We start from the raw sequence: 7500 nt of genomic DNA, 5'->3' as shown, positions 1-7500 counted from the left end.
TGATGGAAGTTCCTATAGGGTAGCTTCCTAGGGTATATTACAACTACGGCGATATTCCCAGAGAATTTACCTTAAGGTACCAGAATTCTAACTCCTGGAGCGAATATCCCTCCTGAAAGGGATATAGCGACATATCAGAGGACGTATTCTTGACACATCACATGGCAATCTGCATCCCGAACAGAGATTTCGTCTTGCAGGGGGCAATTGGCAAGAAACGAATTCGGGAAAGAAAAAGGCGGAGCCGCTCCCAAGGCTCCCTATCTCCCGATTCGTAAGCGTGCCTGGAGCCAATCCTTGCGCCATCTGTATTCCTTTTTGCGTAGCTTAACAACTCGGTGATTTTTCCTGTGTTTCTCGCAAATCTTGGATTTATTCTGCTTTTCATGGCTTCTCCGTCTTCGTCGGCCTCTGATAAGTTGAGTACCATGTCTTTTATGTATAAATGTAGGCTCTTGGTAATTTTTTGAGTGATTAATAGGATTAATCTTTGTTACAAGAGCCTTAGCCTACCGGAGGCGTCATGGACGCTGTCGCTCGCTAGGTATAAGTTTAGTTAGTCAGAGCGACATTCCCGGTTGTTTTGCTTTAATAAATTTTAGCTATTTAGCATTACCTTGGATTTCCTTTCGTGCTTAGTATTATTTTGGCGAAGTATTCGCCATTCTGGCCTACGCTAGGCCATGTAGCCTAGTCGTTTGGTCTTGGTACTTTATGCATGATTTTGGTTTTTCCGAGTGTATTAAAATTTTATTGAAGCTTTAGGCTATGTTTTATACATTTAAGATTGTGTGGAATATTTCCAAGATAGTATACGAGTGAGTTTCGGTGATTTAGGTAATCGATTCTCTTGGTGCCTAGGCTAAGTTGCTTATGGAGCCTTAGTATACTTTCTCCCCAGTTGCTTTCTTTTCTTCGGAGAAGGTCTGCAATCCCTTTCCCTCTGTTTAAGCCTTGGGCTTATCCCTAAGTGGTTTTTTCCGAATTAATTTTCGATAAAACTATACTGGGGTGTTACTGTACCTTCCTGTTCCAGTAAGTCTGGTTCAAAGAGGGACAGAACAACAGAGTTTTTTAGTCTGAGTCTGTGTTTGTCTGGCTTGGGGTAGAGTCTCCCTCGCTGGCCTGACACAGACAAAGGTGGCTTAGCCTCCTTAGGTCACTACCGAAGGTTTCTGTGGATATGATTCCTTCTTTTGTGATCCACCAGACTAGTCCTTGTTGCTGTTCTCGGGGGAGGATAAGTTTCTTTCCCTGGGAGTAGCAACACCTTCCTTGCTTTGGTGCTCTGGGAGCTGGCAAGTATTGCTGGCCTCCCCCCTTGGATCTCCCTTAGGCTAAGATGAGTTTCTTGGCTGCGGGTGATCCGTCACTAAAGCAAGGTTGGTAGGACCCTCTTTGTCCCTTCCCCCTCTATCTCCCTAATGGCCTAGCCATTACAGTACTGTACGCCGTTCTACATCTGGACCTAGAATAGGTTAGGATGTGGAATTGACTCAGCCCCCTGCCGGCCGGCAGAGCAGCCGGCCGGCAAGGGTCTTCTGTTTTGAGTGCTGCCCGGACCTCCCTTGGTCCCTCATCCATGCCTGCCTGCAGAGTCAGATGGCATTGGTCAGGAAGCCTGAATTAGATTCTCCCCTTCCTTATATGCACTCTTTCGGATTGCTGGGCTTGGAGGTAGTGTACACTCTTATCCCGGCATCCATTCTGTTTTTCTTCTAGTGCTGTACCCGACCCGGCTGCCGGCCTATGAGGCCGGCAGCCGGGCGGTCGTAGTCCTCTGGTTCTTTTGCTGCCGGCTGGCATCGGTCCTGTACCTTTGCCGGCCGGCTTATGTCAGCCCTTGTCTTCCGGTCGCCAAGAGTGTGGCCGGCAGCCGGGTACTACCTTGTGTAGTTGCCGGCCGGCAGTCATTGCCGGCCGACATTGGCTGTTGCCGGCCGGCAGTTACTGTCAGCCGGCACATGCATTTGAACCAACGTTCTGCCGCCTTATAGCTGTTAAGTAGTATACTTTAAAGCTAGTTATGGTGTGTGCCGGCTGGCAAGTGCTGGCCGGCACATAACCTCCTATACTGTACCAGTATTCTTCAGTATAACAGATACTGTAAGAAGAAAACTAGAGTATGAGTTTTGGTACAGCACTGTGTGTTCTAACACTTTTGTGTTTTCTTGCAAGTCCTTTGCTGTTGCCCTAAAGATAGGAAAGTGAGTTCTTTCCTGTCTATTATCCAGGATTTTAAAATCATTGCTTAGGTGTGAGCTCCACCTGTTTCCTCTGGAAACTTTGCATTGGTTACTCTAGAAGAGATCAACCATTTGATTTTATTATCTGGAAGGCTGCAACAATGGGTTGTGAGGGAAACACAAGTGTGTGTCTTTCCTTTCTGAATTGTTATGCTATACTATGCATATCCAGTGATACATAGTTCACTTGATACTCATGGAAATTTCTTCTCTTTACAGGAGGACCTTCCGAAGTGCGGAAATGTTTTCTGCAACGTCCGCAGCAAGAATCTCTGCGGACATGAGTTTTGTAGGAGACACGCAGCATGCGCTGTCTCCAAGGATGATCTCCAGTATTGGGACCCTCAGGTAAGTACTGTGTGCACTAACCTGATTACTGAGGCCTTTGATTCCCCTAGGACGGCGGAATCAAGGGATATAGCAAGGGAGAAGCTTCGTACCTGGGTAAGGAGCTTCCAAAAGAACACCTCTGGCCCTTATCTTCCAAGTGAGAAGATGAGGGCGTATCTTTTCCCTAAGGCATCAGCTGATGCTGTGATTCCCCAGCCTCAAGAGGAGATCCCCCAAAGTCAGATCCAGGTGGATGCTGAAGTCGCGGTCGCGATGCAAGACATCCAGTTAGATGACAGGATGTCTGACGTGGACGAGCGTTTGGAAGAAGACCTCCTGGCAGAAGGCCAGGATGAAGTTCAAGCCCCAGACGTCATAGAGGAAGAGGTCGACGAGGGTGTCGGCTACTCCGGTTCAGATTCCGGAGCCTATTCCCTGAACATCGGCCGGTCTCCCAGTAGAGCTGGGACAGGCCCTCTCTTCTATTGTTGGAATGATCCAACAAATGCAGAAGGAGAATCAGGAGAAGGCGGCTGCAATGGAACTGCGGATGCAGAGCCTTGCAGAATCACATGGGCCCCAGAAAAGGCTCAATGTGAAAGACCTTCCCTTGCGCTCAGATGCTAAACCATGTGTCTGGCTGAGGAAGGAACCAGCTTCAAAGGAGGAGACAGAGCCGAAGGAGGTCATAGTGATGGACCATACTAAGGCTCAAGCTCTGCTTTCATCCTCGTTGAAAGAGAGGGGCTTCTCTAACTCAAAAGTAGCCGCATTGAGCAAGAAGCTCCCTTCCTTTGTGTCCTCTCCTGCTAGAGCCTTCCTCTTTTTACAGAAAGGGTTTGCGGCTGTACTAAAAGCAGTAGAGGCCGACAAGCCTTGCCCCTCCCTGAAGGAGTGTAAACCCTTGTCGCTGGCCCTACCTATGGACCACAAAGACTGGAAGGACGTCCATTTTACGTTCTCAGTTGGGAAGTTGAAGGCTGATATCGCCGGACGTCAGTTCGGCGAAGACCTCCCTAAGCTGTCTGACTTTCTCTTGCAGAGAGAGTTCGAGACAAAAGAATGACTGGCTGCCTCAATGTCTCTTCAGACTACTCTTGAGACGATGGCAAGTGACCCCAAGGTCCATGAAATGTTCATGGTGATGGCCAAGACTCATCTGGCCACAGTGACGAAGGACCTTTATGGCTTCGTCAAGGCAAGGAGAGCTTGTAGGGAGTTCGTGTTCACCTCGGCTACGGTGAGGCACGAGCCAAGGAAACTAATCTCCTCCAACATTTGGGGCAAAGACCTTTTCCCTACCGATTTGGTCAAAGAAGTAGTTGATAAGGCCGCCTTGGAGAATAGAAACCTTCTCTAGAAGTGGGGCCTGGCTATCAAAAGAAAGTCTTTCCCGGATGAAGGTCCTCAACCAAAGAGGAAGACTATGAGGACTAGGCTACCGTCTCGGCCAGCCAAGCCTTTTAGACAGCAACAGCAACTGCAATTGCCATTGCCTCCAGTGCCCCAGATCGTGGCACAAACCCCGACCACTTTTCAATGGGTACCCCAGGCCGTGTCGACACAGTCCACGGCATTCACCCCATCGTTCGAAGGGCAGTCTACTTCCTTTCGAGCAAAGCCTAGAGGGGCAGCCAGAGGCTCGTCTGGGCGCCCCTCAAGGGGAAGGGGATTCAGGGGTGGTCGTGGTCAGGGAGGCAAGACCTCGGGACGGCAGTCCAAGTGGGAGGATACCGGTAGGAGGGAGACTTCTGAAATTTCGGGATCGGTGGACCTTCGATCCCTGGGCCCACAGCCTACTCAAGAATGGACTGGGCTGGAGCTGGTACAGCACTCCACCCCCGGGCCTTCGGGTTTTCCAACAATCCACCCTCGTTCTGGAGGAGTACGTTCAAGAACTCTTGGAGAAAAATGTGATCCGAAAGGTGAAGTCCATCAAATTCCAAGGGAGGCTGTTTTGTGTTCCCAAGAAAGACTCGGAAAAGCTCAGAGTCATTCTGGACTTGTCGCCACTCAACAAGTTCATAGTGTATTACAAATTCAAGATGCTAACACTGCAACACATAAGGACCTTACTGCCCAAGAGGGCATATTCCGTCTCTATAGACCTGTCAGACGCCTATTGGCACATTCCAATCAACCGTCGACTCTCCCCCTACCTAGGGTTCAGGCTACAACGAAGACTATACGCCTTCAGAGCCATGCCATTCGGGCTAAACATAGCCCGAAGGATTTTTACGAAGCTTGCGAGCGTAGCTCTCAAACAATTACGCCTAAAGGGAATTCAGGTAGTAGCCTACCTGGACGACTGGTTGGTGTGGGCAGCATCCGAGACAGAATGCTTGCAAGCTTCCAGTCAAGTGATCTAGTTCCTACAGTACCTAGGTTTCAAGATCAACAGAAAAAAGTCTCGACTTTCTCCATCTCAAAAGTTCCAGTGGCTGGGAATCCACTGGGACCTTTTGTCACACCGTTTCTCCATCCCGGCGAAGAAAAGGAAGGAGATAGCGGGTTCTGTCAAGAGACTTCTAGATTCCGAAAGGATATCAAGACGCGAACAAGAGAGGATACTGAGCTCTCTCCAGTTTGCTTCGGTGACAGAGCCAGTGCTAAGAGCACAGCTAAAGGATGCAACCGGAGTTTGGAGAACTTATGCATCAATCATGCGAAGAGATCTGAGAAGACCAGTTCCGCTTCGGCTACGTACTCTTCTCAGGCCTTGGTCCCAAGCCAGAATTCTAAAGAAGTCGGTTCTTCTTCAGCCACCTCCCCCGTCGGTGACGATTCACTCAGACACCTCGACGGAGGGATGGGGAGGTCACTCTCATCGGAAAAGAGTCCAGGGGACTTGGTCCAAGCTATTCAAGACCTTTCACATAAACTTTCTAGAAGCTATGGCAGTGCTCCTTACCTTAAAGAAAGTTTCCCTGCGTCACTCAATCCACATAAGGTTGGTGATAGACAGCGAGGTAGTTGTGAGATGCTTGAATCAACAAGGATCGAGGTCACCACCTCTCAACCTGGTGATGTTGGCCATCTTCCGATTTGCGGAAAAGAAGAAGTGGTACCTGTCGGCAGTTCACCTTCAAGGAGTCCGCAATGTGACAGTGGACGCTCTATCCAGGTTCACACCGATAGAGTTGGAATGATCCTTAGACGCAGGATCATTCTCCTTCATTCTGAATCAAGTCCCAGAACTGCAGATAGACCTCTTTGCGACGAAAGACAACAAGAAGTTGCCCCTGTACGTGTCCCCGTACGAGGACCCCTTAGCGGAAGCAGTGGACGTGATGTCCCTCAACTGGAACAGAGGGTCCAGGATTTATCTGTTCCCTCCTCACAACCTTCTGTTGAGGGTCCTCAACAAACTGGGATCCTTCAAGGGGGTAGCGGCAATAGTAGCCCACAAGTGGCCGAACAGCGTGTGGTTCCCCCTGGCATTGGAACTACAGCTGAAGTTTGTACCGCTACCAGATCCAGTTCTGACCCAGCGAGTCCAGAAGTCGACTGTCTGCGCTTCATTACAGAAAACCCGGACCCTGCAGCTCATGATTTTCTCTCCCTAGCGGTGAGAAAGCGTTTCGGGATTTCGAAAGCCAGCATAGACTTCCTAGAGGAATATAAGTGCAAATCTACTAGAAGGCAATATGAGTCATCTTGGAGAAAATGGGTTGCCTTTGTCAAGGCAAAGAATCCGCAGGAGATCTCGACAGACTTCTGCTTATCTTTCTTCATCCACCTCCATGGTCAAGGATTGGCAGCTAACACGATTTCAGCGTGTAAGTCTGCTTTGACAAGACCCATTCTATATGCCTTCCAAGTCGACCTAGGTAACGAGTTCTTTAATAAAGTTCCGAAAGCCTGCGCTAGGCTCAGACCTTCAGCACCTCCAACGGCCATTTCATGGTCTTTAGACAAAGTTCTTCATTTCGCTTCTCTGTTGTGCAATGAAGAGTGTGCGTTAAAGGATTTGACCCAAAAAGTTATTTTCCTATTTGCACTCGCGTCCGGGGCCAGGGTTAGTGAGATTGTAGCCCTCTCGAGAGAGGCAGGTCATGTTCAGTTCCTGGATGGGGGAGAACTGAACCTGTTTCCGGATCCTACGTTTCTCGCCAAGAATGAGTTACCCACCAACAGGTGGGGTCCCAGGAGAATCTGCCCTCTGAAAGAAGATGCATCTCTATGTCCAGTAGAATGCCTAAAGGTCTATCTTCATAGAACTTCAGACTTCAAGGGTGGTCAACTATTCAGGGGAGAAACATCAGGCTCAAATTTATCTCTGAATTAACTCAGAGCGAAAATCACATATTTTATTCGCAGAGCGGATCCTGACAGTACACCCGCAGGTCACGATCCGAGGAAAGTTGCCTCATCCTTAAATTTCTTTAATTGTATGGATTTTGAACATCTCCGTTCATACACTGGCTAGAAGTCTTCCAGAGTGTTCTTTCGCCACTATGCGAAGCAAGTAGAGGAACTAAAGAGATCTGTGGTAGCAGTGGGTCGCGTCGTTAACCCTACTGTTTAACTCTGCGTTGAACAGTGGTTTTAATTGGGACGATTAATTCCAGGGTGAGTGTGTAGTTACATACCGTACTACAAACTAAGTGAGGGCACTGAGTTGCCCATGTAGACTGTTCCATTTCCAAAGGTGAACCTAGCATAAGTGCAGACATATGTGCCGAGCGTTTCTAACGCTAATGTCATTGATTTGTAATACAGACTTTTATGACTTTGATACCTCGGTATCTTAAAAGTGGCATTTAATGTGTTTTCTTTCAGATAAACAAGTTCTGTTTACTATCATACTTATGCTTAAAGTTTTGGGTTATCCTCTTCTTATATATATATATATATATATATATATATATATATATATATATATATATATATATATATATATATATATATATATATATATATA

The sequence above is a fragment of the Palaemon carinicauda genome, chromosome 32 (assembly GCF_036898095.1).
Source record: "Palaemon carinicauda isolate YSFRI2023 chromosome 32, ASM3689809v2, whole genome shotgun sequence".
In the NCBI taxonomy this organism is placed as follows: Eukaryota; Metazoa; Arthropoda; class Malacostraca; order Decapoda; family Palaemonidae; genus Palaemon; species Palaemon carinicauda.
Note: the sequence above shows the minus strand (reverse complement) of the source record.